Genomic DNA, 14,500 nt, shown 5'->3' on the forward strand with positions numbered 1-14,500 from the left:
CCAAAAGACCTTGCCACAACTGGCAGCTCTATCAACATCCAGTTGTGAAAAATAGAACAGGATTCTCTCACTATTAGGAGAGCTCATGCTATTTATATCACATAAAAAGGTGGCCCAAAGTTATCACTCATACAGCCTTGGTAAATTCATCACAACATGTGGTTTTCCTCAATTGCTGATGAAATGTCTCCTTTGGTGACACTTAACAGCAAGGGATAAAGTTCAAACTCTTAAACTTGTATTCAATATCCTTCACAATGCTTTTCTTGCTTTCTTTTTACTACTTATCTACAAGAATCTCTGCTCTGATTGAATAGCCCTTCTCACTGTTGCCCAAAATTTTACTTTCTCACCATTTAGAGATGGTTCCCCCCATCTAGAATATTTCCCCTGCTTTCCCCCTTACCCCTCCTACCCTTCTATCTAAATTCTGCATATCCTTTAAGAGGCAGTATAAATTCTGGTCCTCCTTGAGGACAGCTTCATAGAGATTGTGGGCAGTCCATTGTTTATTCTTATGGTGTGTTCTCCATATAGATTCCTTTTTACATGTGGATTCCAGGTTCCCCTGAAGAATATGTATGTGTGAAGTTTATGATTATGATTAAGGTGCCTCATCTTGAGTGGCTGGTGTGGTAATAGGGGAGTAAAAGTAGGTTAGGTTAGGTGACCAAGATTCTCAAACTAAACTTTTATGATCTTTCTCCTGGTCATAGGAAAATGAGCTTGTCCAAGTAAACATAACTTTTCCACAGGTGCCTAGTCTTTCTGGAAAGCTGCAGGGAGCTAGCAATGTGTTCCTGTTTTACTGCCTGGTATTATAGTTTTTGCCAGATGGTATAATCTGTCTATCACAACAACTGTGCCAGCATCATGATTACTATTATAGTACTTTTCCTGGTGATCCAGATTTCTTTCAGCAGGAGTGGAAGATACTCCCACTGTCACTGAGAATTATAAGCATGAGCAACATATGCTGACATAAGGCCAATAAAAACTAGAAACTTCATCAGTCATTGGATTCATCAGTAATGACTTAAATACATATTCAACTTTCTTTTATTTCCTATTTTCTCCCCTCACACCCTTTTATTAGGCTTATCCAACACGGTTGGCCAAAATGACTCAGAATTGCACTATGCACAAAAAATGGGATGCTGCCATTTTATGAATGCTTCAGGGTGAAACAAGTTTGGCATGTAAGTGTTTTTCCACCTGATATTGTAACTGGTTTATAGGAGATGCTGCTTCTGAGATTGAAATTCTTATAGTCTTCTTCCTATGGCCTATACAGATAGCAAATCCAGTTCCTTAATGAATGAAACATAACTATCTAGAAGACCTGAAAAGCCAAATGCTGTATGTTCCCATTTTTACCAACTAATAAACTAAAATGTAGATATAACACTTTTCTTTTTTGATTTTTTAGAAAAAAATTTATTCTTTCTTGTAACAATATGCGATACGGATGAACGAAACACATGTACATTTGACTCTAAACCACCAGGGAGTTTTGGTATTTAATTTTGGAAAAGACCCATCAAACAATCACCACCAACTCATCATGTGCTATGAAGCATCAGGCCTGGTAATAGGAAAACACTTGAAGAGGTTAGACGATACATAAATATTTGTAGCCTGCTGGGGTGTTTTCCCAATTGTAAAATTGTTAGAGAAAATATGAAGAAAATGTGCACCATTTGCTTAGAGAAAGAATTCTTTATATTCTATGCCAATGTCTTTTTCTTCTTTTACTTTCTTACTTTTTTTTTAGTACTAGGAATTAAAAATATTTGGTTCAGCCTTATAAGGGTAGAATATGATCCAGTGACAAAATATAATTGTGAATTTGTCTAGCTTTAATCTGTTTTAACTGTTTTCTTTACCTCTGTGCACAATTGGTTCCTGGGTAAAGAACCTCACTTGTTACCACCCACCTTCTTGATTGGTATTGACTAAATCATAATATGGGTCCTCCTGGGGGATCTTCTGTTGAGTAAAGTTATTTCTTTTATTGGATCCTTCCCAGTATGGTGTCTGTAAAACATTCTGAATTTTTTGGTTGTTATCAAAACAGTCTCCTAAGCCCACGGTCTGGGTTCTGATTTGGATTGGAGAGGTGCAGTTTCATAAGGATCAAAAGAATGTGCATTTCTGGAAAGAAGGAACATTTTTTGTGGTCATGGCAAATGCCACCGGACATCACCAGTTTTAGACCTTGGGGCATCTGAGAAGAATGTGATATTTTTCCATATTTTAGCTTCTTGCTTTTTGAAGCTACTAGGTTCCTTGAGTCAGTGGCATGTTCTTATACTGGAATGATTTTGTTGCTCAGTGTGATTATAGATATACTTGGTCATACTTCAGCCCCCAATATTTGGGAGTTCCCTGAATTAAATGTGTATACTGAATCTGGCCTATGTAGTTGTTGAAAATGAGGAATTGGATACAGATGTATACAGTCTCTGCTCAGTTTCAGGCACTACTCCCAAAGTTAAGAAGGGGACAAAGGGAGGATATGCATAAAGACAATTTGCCAAGAATCAGGGTGCATCTTTTTTTCTGTGTCTGGTTTAATGAATCTCAGTATTTTCTTGAAAGAGATAAATGGAAATTGTGGGGGAAAGCATGGATGATTTAGTGGTGGAATAAGGAGAAAGGAATAAAGATAAATGAATACATAGATTAATTTGGTGGTGGATCAAGAAACTTTGGTAGAAGATATACATTTCTAAAAACCCCTTTTTATATTATTTATTTTGAAATAATTTCAAACTGGGAGAAAAATTACAATACAAAAAAAAAAATCCTTCCATATTCTCTCACACAAGTTCTCCAAATGTTAACATTCCACCACATTTGTTCTCTCTCTCTCTCTTTTTAATCCTCCAGTGTGTATTTTTCGAAAAATAAGAATACTCTCCTACATTACTAAATGCCAACATCTAAAGAAATCAAGAGTCATACAACACTGTTATCCAACCCACAGGCTGTATTTGGATTTCACCAACTGTACCTGTTATATCTCTTGTTCCTTTCTGGTCTAGCATCCAATTCAGTTCATAAGCTACATTTAGTTGTCATATCTCTTTAGGCTCTTCAACCCAGAACAGTTCCTTAGTGTTTCCCTGGTTTTCATGATCTTGACTTTTTTATTTATTTGAGAGAGAGAATGGAGACAGATAGCAAACACTAGCAGAAGGGAGTGGCTGAGGGAGAGAGAAAGGGAGAAACAGACTCCCTGCTGAGCAGGGAGCCCGACACAGGGCTCAATCCCAGGACCCCAGGATCACGACCTGAGCTGAAGACAGACTCTTAACCAACTGAGCCACCCAGGTACCCCTGATCTTGACTTTTAAAATAGTAAGGACTTTCATTTTGAAAGGTGTTGCTCAACCTGGGGCCATCTGATGTTTCCTTGGGATCAGTATCAGGTCCAGCTTTCTTGGCAGAAATACTACAGAAGTAAGGCTATGTTCTTTTGGGTGTGTGACATTAGGGTATGCACAGTACCTAACCATCCCTCACCAAGCATGTTATTGTCTGCCACTTTGCTCCACTGTAAAGTCACCATTTTCCCCCTTGATAATTCCCCCAAGTATTTGGGGTTTGGAGAGGCATTCTAAGTTTATGTTAATATCTTTTTATAAAGCAAAGCTCCATCTAGAAACCTTAGTATTAACTCAAGAATCTCTTCTGAATAAACCACCACTATGTTGCCAAATCTATATTTATTATTTGGCATCATACCAGTAAGGTATTCCTTTGTGTTAGTCTGGATTCTTCAGAGAAACAGAGTTGCTATAGACTGAATATTTGTATCCCTCCAAAATTCATATCTTGGAACCCTAATCCCCATTGTGATAGTATTTGGAAGTGGGGCCTTAAGGAGGTAATTACAGTTATATTAGGTCATAAGGGTAGGGCACTCATGATGGTATTAGTGCCCTTATAAAAAGAGGAGGAGACATGGGATCTCTGTCTCTCTGTGCACACACCAAGGAAGGGCATGTGAGGACTTTACCAGGAAAAGAACCCTAAACATGAACTCAACCATACAGGCATCCTTATCTCAGACTCCTAGCCTCCAGAACATTTGTTATTTAAGCAGCCCAGTCTATGGTATTCTATTATAGCAAATAACAGATTAAGACAAGAATAAATACATGTAAAAAGACTTATTACAAGGAATTGACTCCTGTGGTTATGAAGGCTGAGAAGTCTGCTGATCTGCAGTCAGCAATCTGGATACCCAGAAGGGCCAATGGTATATATTGTTCCTGTTGGAGTCTAAAGGCCTGAGAACCGGGAAAGCTAATGGTATAAGGTCCAGTCTGAGTTCAAAGTCTGGATAACCAGAAGAGCCAATAGTATAAGTTCTAGTCTAAGTCTGAATCCAAAAGCAGGAGAAGGCCAATGTCCCAGCTCAAAGACAGGCAGAGAAAGTGAATCCTCCCTTCTCTGCCTTTTTTTTTTTCTGTCAGGCCTCCAACAAATCAGATAAAGCCAATCCACGTTAAGAAGTCTGTTTTATTCATTCTGCTGATTCAAATGTTCATCTCATCCAGAAACACCCTCACAGACACACCCAGAGTAATGTTTAACCAAATATCTGGGCACACTGTGGCCAAGTCAAGTTGACACATAAAATTAACCATCATTAGGTCCAATCCTGGTCAACTTGGAACCCAGGCAAATCTCCTTAAACTGTACTGAATCTCCAAATAAAGGCAATAACAAGGTCAAAATCCCACCTAACATAGTACACCTGTCCTGCACACAACCAAAACCACACTAACCCCTTTCTCAGAAGAGGAGGTAGAGTCTTTGAGTGATGTGTAATCTTCTCCTTGATAATGAGTAATTTAAATATAATAATTAACGAAGGGGACTCCTAGGTGGCTCAGTTGGTTGAGTGTCTGCCTTCAGCTCAGGTCGTGATCCCGGGGTCCTAGGATGGAGTCCCACATTGGGCTCCTTGCTCAGCAGAGAACCTGCTTATCCCTCTGCCTGCTGCTCCCCCGGCTTGTGCTCACTCTCTCTCTTTCTCCCTCACAAATAAATAAATAAAATCTTTTTAAAAAACCAATACTTAACAAAGTATTACTATACAAAGTTAATAATACTTAATTGCTATGATATAAAAATAAATCTTATAAGGGCATAAGAGAGGGAAGAAAAGAAAGATTTTATATACCAGTATATAATAAAATAAGGAGGAAAAACTCATGACAATTACAGTCCTCATATCTATAACTGCTCACATGGTAATGGTTGATATTTATAATTAACTTCTTCTACTACCCAGTCCACTTCCTTTGCCATCAACAAACACCTCAACTGGTTATGGTTTGCTACCTGGTGGAGTAACTTAAACCTTCATTCCTGAAGAGTATGGGTCATTAGTCAGTCCTGCCTGGATTGGGTTGTTATAGTTTTCCATTGACCTTACTCACAAGTAAAGGTCATACTAAGAAATGCCCCAAGCGGTCTTGCATATTCCAGACATACTCTTCCTTACCTCCGTTGTGGACTAACAGTCCAAATTTTCTTTGGTAATCAGGATCAGTCACCCCAAACAGCATTGTAACTGCCTATTCTTTGCCTGTTGATTCACAACAAGAAAGCCCAAAGGGGCTAGATGACAGTCTTAACTTCCAGTTCAATGGAATCATTGCTGTGTCCCCTGCTAGAAACACCTGTCCCTTTGGAACTAAGACCTCTAGGCCAGCAGAGCATAATATCATGGGAAGAGGAAGTAAAAATTTTGCTAGTGGGGGGGGGGCACTTGGAGTAATAGAGAGAAGTGCCACTCCCGCTTCCACCCCTTGACTCCTGGACCCATATACTGGATGCTGACACAGAGCATATATAACCTTCTGGAGAACCTTACTCCAGCCCTGCAAGGTATTTCCACCTAACTGGTGTTGTAACTGAGTCTTCAAAAAGCCATTTCACCATTATATCAAAATAGCTGCTTCAGGATAGTGAGAAAGATGGTAAGACCAGTGAATTCCATGAACATGGGCCCATTGCTACACTTCTTTTGCTTTGAAGTGAGTTCTTTAATCAGAAGCATGCTATGTGGAATACCACGATGGTGGATAAGGCATTCGGTAAATCCAGGGATGGTAGTTTTGGCAGAATAATTGCATGCAGGGAAGGCAAATCCATATAAAGTAAGTGTCAATTCAAGTAAGAATAAAATGCTCCCCTTTCATGATAAAAGTGGTCCAGTGTAATCAAGCTGCCATGCACCATACCGGGAACTCAGTGTTAGTTGTTGATGCTGGCAGATTGGACACTCAGCTGCGGCTGTGGCCAGGTTGACCTTGGTAAGTGGAAGTCCATGTTCCTAAGCCCATGCATAACCTCCATCCCTGCCACCACGGCCACTTTGTTCTAGAGACTTCCCTTGGCCTTTCCCACAATAATAGCCCTAACTCCACAGGTCAGGGAAATAATGTGGGGATCCTGCTAGTGGCTGAGTGTGTCTATTCCAATTACGTATTCTGGAACTGGGGAATTAACCACAGGATGGGTTTGAGGACCCACAGAGCATACTATGAGATGGACTTGAGCTAATACTCCATTGATCATTTGATCTCCATAAACCCCTGCACTGACTGGTGGTCTACAATGACATTTACGTCTCCTGGAATTCATGTCAGTTCAGAGCCAGTGTCCAATAGTCCAGAAAGACTTGATTATTTACTTTTCCCCAATGAGTTACCCTGATAAAAAGCTGTAGGTCCCTTTAAAGAGGGATGGAAGAAATATTACCAGTATAAATTTTTGTCAGGCCTCCGCTTCATTCAGCTTCTGGGTCAGTAAACTGGCTCAAGTCTGGGAATTGATTGAGGGGCTGTGACTGTCTGTTTTTATGTTCAGGTTAAACTTTTGTTCACTTGACCTAGAATTTTTCTGCTTATACAGATCAAGTAGAATTTAGTTCTTGTTTTGTTTTGTTTTGTTTTTAATATCTATTCCACTTTTAGGAACACCACAATCAAATACTCAATGCCATAGTCTGTAAATCAGACTATTCTAATTGCTGCTTTGTTTCTGTCACCCATTATCATAACCATGCCAAACTTGCCTTTGGTGACTGATTGCTGTTACTTGGCCCCTGCCTGCCTGAAACTCAATTACTCCCATTGCATTTTGATTTCCCAATTCAGTGACTAGTTCTCATTGTAAGGTCTAACCTATAGAGAGGAACTATCATAAAGTTCTTCAAGGATGCCAGGATTCTCCTTAACAATTTATTTCTCACAGTAATGGTGAAAGGCAAGCCTTTAAAACCTTCCCATTGTGAGTGAGTAGGTCTTAAATGACAAATTTACTCTAACATTCCAATTTTTCTAAGGCTTTGAATCCTTTTCCATTAAACTTAGGCAGGTCTGGCATTTCTAATTTGTTCACTATAGGCCGCATTTTAGTCCATGTTTCAGCCAACCAAACAAACTGTGAGAGTCTTTCCTAAATCCCCAATCTGCAACATTAAATGCAGAATCTCTGCTTAGTGAGATTTTATCAATAAATTTACCCTGATCCAAATTTATGTTCCTTCCAACATTATCCCACACCCTCAATATTGTTTCACACACATACTCCACAAATTTCTGTCTCTATAAATTAGGAAACTTAAATAGTTCTTTTGGAATATAGTATACTTCCTCATGAGTTATACTTCATACCTCACCTTTAGGGGCCTGCTGCAATGAGTCTAGGTATAGCCTCTTTTCGTGCCTAGTGCAGCCATGGCTTGTGGTCCCAAGAAGTATCTGAAGAATGTAGCAGCTCCAAAGCATTGGATGCTGGATAAACTGACCAGTGTGTTTGCTCCTCGTCTATCTACTGGTCCCCATAAGCTGAGAGAATGTCTCCCTCTCATCATTTTCCTAAGGAACAGACTTAAGTATGCCCTAACAGGAGATAAAGTAAAGAAGATCTGTGTGCAGCATTTTATTAAGTTTGATGGCAAGGTCTGAACTGATATAACTTACCCTGCTGGTTTTATGGATGTCATTGACAAGACTGGGGAGAATTTCCATTTGATCTATGACACCAAGGGTCATTTTGCTGTTCATTGGATTACACCTGAGGAGGACAAGTATAAGTTGTGCAAAGTGAGAAAGATCTTTGTGGGGACAAAAGGAATCCCTCATTTGGTGACTCATGATGCTCGCACCATCTGCTATCCTGATCCCCTCATCAAGGTGAATGACACCATTCAAATTGATTTGGACACTGGAAAGATTACTGATTTAATCAAGTTTGATACTGGTAATCTGTGTATGGTAACTGGAGGTGCTAACCTGGGAAGAATCGGTGTGATCACCAACAGAGAGAGACACCCCGGTTCTTTTGATGTAGTTCATGTGAAAGATGCCAATGGCAACAGCTTTGCCACCTGACTCTCCAACATTTTTGTTATTGGCAATGGCAACAAACCATGGATTTCTTTTGCTTGTGGAAAGGGTATCTGCCTTACCATTGCTGAAGAGAGAGACAAGAGACTGGCAGCCAAACAGAGCAGTGGGTAAAATGGTCCCTGACATGATGTGATTGGAAGGTGATTGGAAGTCTTTATACTTAATTAAAGGTCATACAGCACACACACACACACACAAAATGAGTCTAGTTATAAGTCAAAAAACAAAGAGGGTTTGTGGGAGTGGGTCATGAGGAGAATCAGTTGTCTTGCATGGCAGCTACATCAGAGGAGGCCATTACAATTTCCTCAGACAAGGCAGGGTTAATCCCCTCAGAACAGGGCGAGGGTGGACTGGGTAGAGAAGCTGCTGCTACCACTAGTAGTGGGGAAGCCACTACTGCTGGGGTGGGGAGGCCGTTTCTCCTGATTGTGAGGGGGTGGAGAGGCTTCTTTCACTGCCAAAGACTCATCAGAATTTAGGGGCTCAATGTCCCTAGCTTCATCAGTCTTCCCACACATCTTTATTCCAACTTAGAGGATCCCATTCTTTCCCCATCAGTGTACCTACTTTAACAGTAAACACCCTGTGAGAGTGGGTGTTCAAATTATAGTGTAATTCAGCCAGATGCAGGATGAGATTATGTGTTTTATTTTCAGCAATCTCAGTCCTGCAGTATTGGAAATAGGGATCTCTTTTCAGAGCACCCAAAGAAACTTTCAGGTTTTTATGCCTGAGCTGAGAATTTGAATCCCTGAGTTCATCCTTTTCTTTCACTGTTTTGTCCAGCTAACTGGGAGCAACAGAAATCTCAATATATTTCTCGGTTTTCCAGAAATGTTCAAAAGTATAATATGCACAGTTTCTCAGCCCCTTGCTTCTTATAAATGGTTGATTAGGAGTCCAATAGTATCATGGACTATTGGTGCCATCTTTACTTCTGGAAATAGAATCATTAGTGTCTCTAAATTTAATCAGGTTAGAGATGCAATTCTGGAAAGCCTCAAATCAACCCAGAAAAATCATCCTTAAAATTCTGTTCTAATCTGGGTTCTCCAGAGAAACAGAACCCAATAGGATGCAAGATACACACACACACACACACACACAGACATAAAGAGATCATAAGGAATTGGTTTATGTTGTTACTGAGGCTGAGAAGTCCCACAATCTGCGGTAAGCTTGGAGACGCAGGAGAACTCTTGGTGTAATTTTGGCCTGAATCTGATTACTAATGGTGTAAGTTCCAGTCCAAGTCCTTTTCTTTTTCTAGTCAGGCCTCCAGTGGATTGGATAAAGCCCATACACTTTAGGTAGAGCAATCTGCAGTCCTCAGTCTACCAATTCAAACATTAATTTCATCCAGAAATGCCCTCACAGACATGCCCAGAATAATGGTAGGCCAAATATCGAGGCACCCTGTGGCCCAGTCAAGTTGACACATAAAATTAACCATTATGTTCCTTCTCTCTCATTCATTTATATCAGTATGAATGTATAGATTCTTGTTTTTTCAATGGATTTCATATATAACCATCATTATTTTGGTGCTCAAATTGTCTCAGATTTGGCTTGTGACAGCCACTTTAAACTGATATCTGTGTCACTTGACATGCTTGCATTTTCTTTTAGGGATATTTTTCTGGCATAACAAGCTATCCCAGGCTCACTTTATACTTTCTTTCCCCAGCGCTGAAATTTAGCTGTTTCTCTAAGAAGGTCTGGGTTCTTTTAGGAAAAGATGGTGTTTAGAATTGAAGATCTTGGTGTTTAAAGTGCTTATTGTTATTGGGATGGTATTGTTGCTAGATCCACTCAGCAGAAAAAGGTAGGAAAAGTATCTGTATATATATTTACATACACATATATCTATGCTTTTAATTCTAACTATGTATGTGTATATGTATGTATATGTGTGTGCTTTAAAAAATGAGTTTCCACCAGCACACCAATACTCTCAATTCCCAGCCAGCACCTAACACACTGACCTAAAAATTTTCAAACACTCTTGCTTTCTATATTTGTAAATCCCTTCTCTAGCCTCAAAATATTTACTAACATGCTCAGTTTCACCTGTATTTAACCAGTCTTCCAACCATACCAGCCACGTCGTCAAGATCTCAGCCTCATGTTTCTTTTTCAGCTTCTCTGCCATCTCTTTGGCCCTTGGGCATACTTCCACCTCCACATCTCATGGTCAGACTGCCACCTCCGAGGGGAGGGAACAGAAAGGAGCTTCAACAACTCCTTAATATTGTATTTTTAAATATAGTAAACACTTTGAATATATAGATTTAATATTCACAGATTCAGATAATTATAAGTATTCTCCAAGGTCTTTGTAAGAGTTGATAATTCTGCTGAGGCATGAATTTACATTAAACATACAGGGCCGTGGGCCTTGCAGACGCCACCGCCCCGGAGCCGCCCTCGCCGCCCAGCCATGGTCAATTCCACCGTGTTCTTCGACATCGCCGTGGACGGCGAGCCCTTGGGCTGCGTCTCCTTCGAGCTGTTTGCAGACAAAGTTCCAAAGACAGCAGAGAACTTCCGTGCCCTGAGCACTGGGGAGAAAGGATTTGGTTATAAAGGTTCCTGCTTTCACAGGATTATTCCGGGATTTCTGTGCCGGACTTCACACGCCAAAACGGCACTGGAGGCAAGTCCATCTATGGGGAGAAGTTTGATGATGAGAATTTCATCCCGAAGCACACGGGTCCTGGCATCCTGTCCATGTCAACGCTGGACCCAACGTGACCGGTTCCCAGTTCTTCATCTGCACTGCCAAGACCGAGTGGTTGGATGGCAAGCTTGTAGTCTTTGGCAACGTCAAAGAAGGCATGAACATCGTGGAGGCCATGGAGCGCTTTGGATCCAGGAACGGCAAGACCAGCAAGAAGATCACCATTGCTGACTGTGGACAGATCTAATAAATCTGACTTGTGTTTTATCTTAACTACCAGACCATTCCTTCTGTAGCTCGGGAGAGCACCCTTCCACCCCCACCTCCTCGAAATATCCCAGAATCTTTGCAGGCTCCATGGTTCCTTATCCCCAGGTCTAGCTGGATTGCAGAGTTCAGTTTATGATGATGAAATAAAACCTAAACCACAACAACAACAAAAACATGCCGGTCTGTGGTTAAGAGAAAGTCACTTACTCCCGGTGCTCCATTCACTGGGTGTTATACGCAAACAGTGAATCATGGAACACTACATCAAAAACTAATGATGTAACGTATGGTGATTAACATAACATAATAAAAAAATAAATAAATATGTATTCCTGAAAAAAAAAAGTCACTTACTGTGGTAGTTTTAAATATATCCACAAATTCTTTGCTATTCTTCCCATCAAGAAGTGGAATCTAATTCTTCCCATGAATAAGGGCTGGCCTTAATGACTTGCTTTTAACAAATAGAATATGGCAGAAATGATATCACATTATATCCAAGGCCAGATGCTATAAGGTGATCTGTCTCTTTTCCTCTTGGGATGCTTCCTTTTGGAACCCAGCCCCACGCTGTGAGGAATTCCAGGCCATATGGAGAGTCCATGTCTAGGTGTTTTGAACAGTATTCCAGCTGAAGTCTCGGCCAAAGGGCAGCATTAACTACCAGACACGTAAGATGACTCCAGTCCCCAGCCATTGTCTGACTATAACCAAATAAGATACCCTGAGCAAAAACTGCCTAGCTGAGCCCAGTCAACCCCCAGGCTCCTGAGAGAGAATCATAATGAAACATTTGGGTTTCCTTTCAGCTGTGGAGTTTGAGATGGCTTATTACACAACAGTAGATAACCAGAACATTTATCTAATGACTGTGTCTATCCACTTGTCTAGAATCTGATCTGAACACAGATTTTCCATTTATATTTTAATATAGTAACTTACTTAATTCTTCTAACAACTCTATCAAGTAGACATTAAAATCCCCAATTTTTAGAGTTGATAAGTAATATGTTATCATGGAAACTTGAGAAATTAAGTCTTAGACAATGTTAAGGGTCTGCTGCAATTCATTTTTGTTTTTCTTTTTCTTTTTTTTTCAGGATCTTAAACCTTGATTAACCTCAAGGACTTTTTCACTCATTCCCTTTTACTTTTATGCAGCACTTGAAGCCACATAGCATCACCTTCTTTAAGAAATTTTCCTTTTTTTCTAGCTTCCACAACATAACAGTGGCCTATTTTTTCATTCACTTCTTCAACAACTTCTTTTCTGCCTTCTTGGCTCTTCTTTCTGCCCCCAGTTTCCCAAGGTGACATTTCCCAAGGTGCAATCTGAAGTACTCTACTCTCTTTACAGTCTTTCTCAGAAGTCTTCTTCTCTCACTATAATTATCATTTCTAAACAGATAAATTTCCCTATCTGAATTGATAGCCCTGATTTTTTTCTATATTTGTATTTTCCGGCTCATCATTTCCTCTTTAGAACCTCAGTGTCATCCCAAAATACAATTAGGACAGAACGATACTTCCAACTTTCTTTTCATCTTTTCTGTTATATTTGACACGACCTCTACCTGAGCCATTGCCTGCTAACTGGTTGCTAGGCTTCCAACCTCCTTCCCTAACCTGTCATATTTATTAGTACCAGCTCATATCACTAAAATATTTTCATATTAAATCCTGATTGAAAACTTCCAATGTATATATACATTTGGTCCTATATGTATAAAGGACATAAAGATTCTCCAGAACTGGACCACAACTGTTTTACTAATTTGTCTCATCCTCACCTCTCAAATGTAATTCCAGTATCAGTCGGATGGGTCTATTCACTGTCCCTTAAACATTTCTTGTCATGCTTACCTCTTCAGCTTTGTTTCCTTTGCTTCCCTGGAGTTCTCTCATTTTTTTGTATTTGTTCAACTCTAACCCTCAAGGTATTCTTATCAGCCCAAGTGGTGATAAAGGGCCTTGAAGAAAAATAAAACAGTATTAAAGGGAGATACGTATGTACGGGAGGTGGGAAGTACTATTTTATAGAAAATGGCCAGGGGATTCCTCTGTCATAGAGGAGATCTGGAAGAAATGAAGAGAGATCCACAGACATATCTGAGAGAAGATTATTCTAAGCAGAGGAAACAGCAAATGCAAAGGCCCTGCAGCAGAATGTGCTTGGTATGGTCAAGAAACAAGGAATACTGCAGGGCTAGAGTAGAATGAGCAAGGGAAAGGATTTGGAGATGAAGTCAGGGAGGTTGGGGTACCGTTCTTCCAGAATGGTGATGGTTATTCCAAGGACTGTGGCTTGACTCCATGTAAGAAAATCATTGGACTGTAGGCTTTGGACGTAGTGTCATCTGGTTTATGTGTTAGATCAGAACTTTGATTATCATGGTATCCCTTCTCTGGAAATGCCAGGAATCTGGCAATTTATAAAATCAGGAAAACCTCCTTGCTTTTAAAGAAACCCATCTAACCTATGGTTTATTTTACTATAAGTTTAAATCATAGTATATTCAATATTTGGAGATTTCAAAATTTTATGGGCTTGTTTCTTAATTTTGTTCTGCTTTTCTTTTCTTTGATTTTACTGTTTTGTAACATAATTTTATTCTCCAAAGTAATACATATACACAGTTTAAAAGACAAATATTGGCACAAGTTTATAAAAGAAATGGTGTTCTTTTCCTTTCCCTTTCCTACCTCTGACTCCTGCTCTCCCATGGTAATTACTTTTAATTCTTTTATCTTTGTTTATAGTATACCTAAGTAATATGTTTATACTGCCATTCAGGATTTTTTTTTCCAGTTTTAGATATTATCTGTTAATTTCCTCCAGAGAATGTAATGATACAACTCTATCATGTATCTCTCTTGTGGGCTACATATATGTTCTCATTTCCCTTCCATCTTTTCCCTATATAGTTTTTTCAGTTTTTGGATAGGTCAGTATTCAGTGTTTATATTATTATAGCCATGAAAATATTGTCGAACCATGTTGTATACTATGATTATTTTCTTTGCTTATATAACTTTTTTCTCATTTTTCTTTCTTTCTTTCTTTCTTTCTTTCTTTCTTTCTTTCTTTCTTTCTTTCTTTCTTTCTTTC

General features: G+C 39.5%; 2 pseudogenes; both read left to right on the forward strand.

Annotated features, from left to right (window-relative positions):
• Positions 1–7,763: 7,763 nt before the first annotated feature.
• Positions 7,764–8,549, forward strand: LOC110585859 (annotated as a pseudogene).
• Positions 8,550–10,851: 2,302 nt separating this feature from the next.
• On the forward strand, positions 10,852–11,368 carry LOC110585848 (annotated as a pseudogene).
• Positions 11,369–14,500: the final 3,132 nt, after the last annotated feature.

Source organism: Neomonachus schauinslandi, chromosome 7 (assembly GCF_002201575.2).
Source record: "Neomonachus schauinslandi chromosome 7, ASM220157v2, whole genome shotgun sequence".
NCBI classification, from domain to species: domain Eukaryota; kingdom Metazoa; phylum Chordata; class Mammalia; order Carnivora; family Phocidae; genus Neomonachus; species Neomonachus schauinslandi.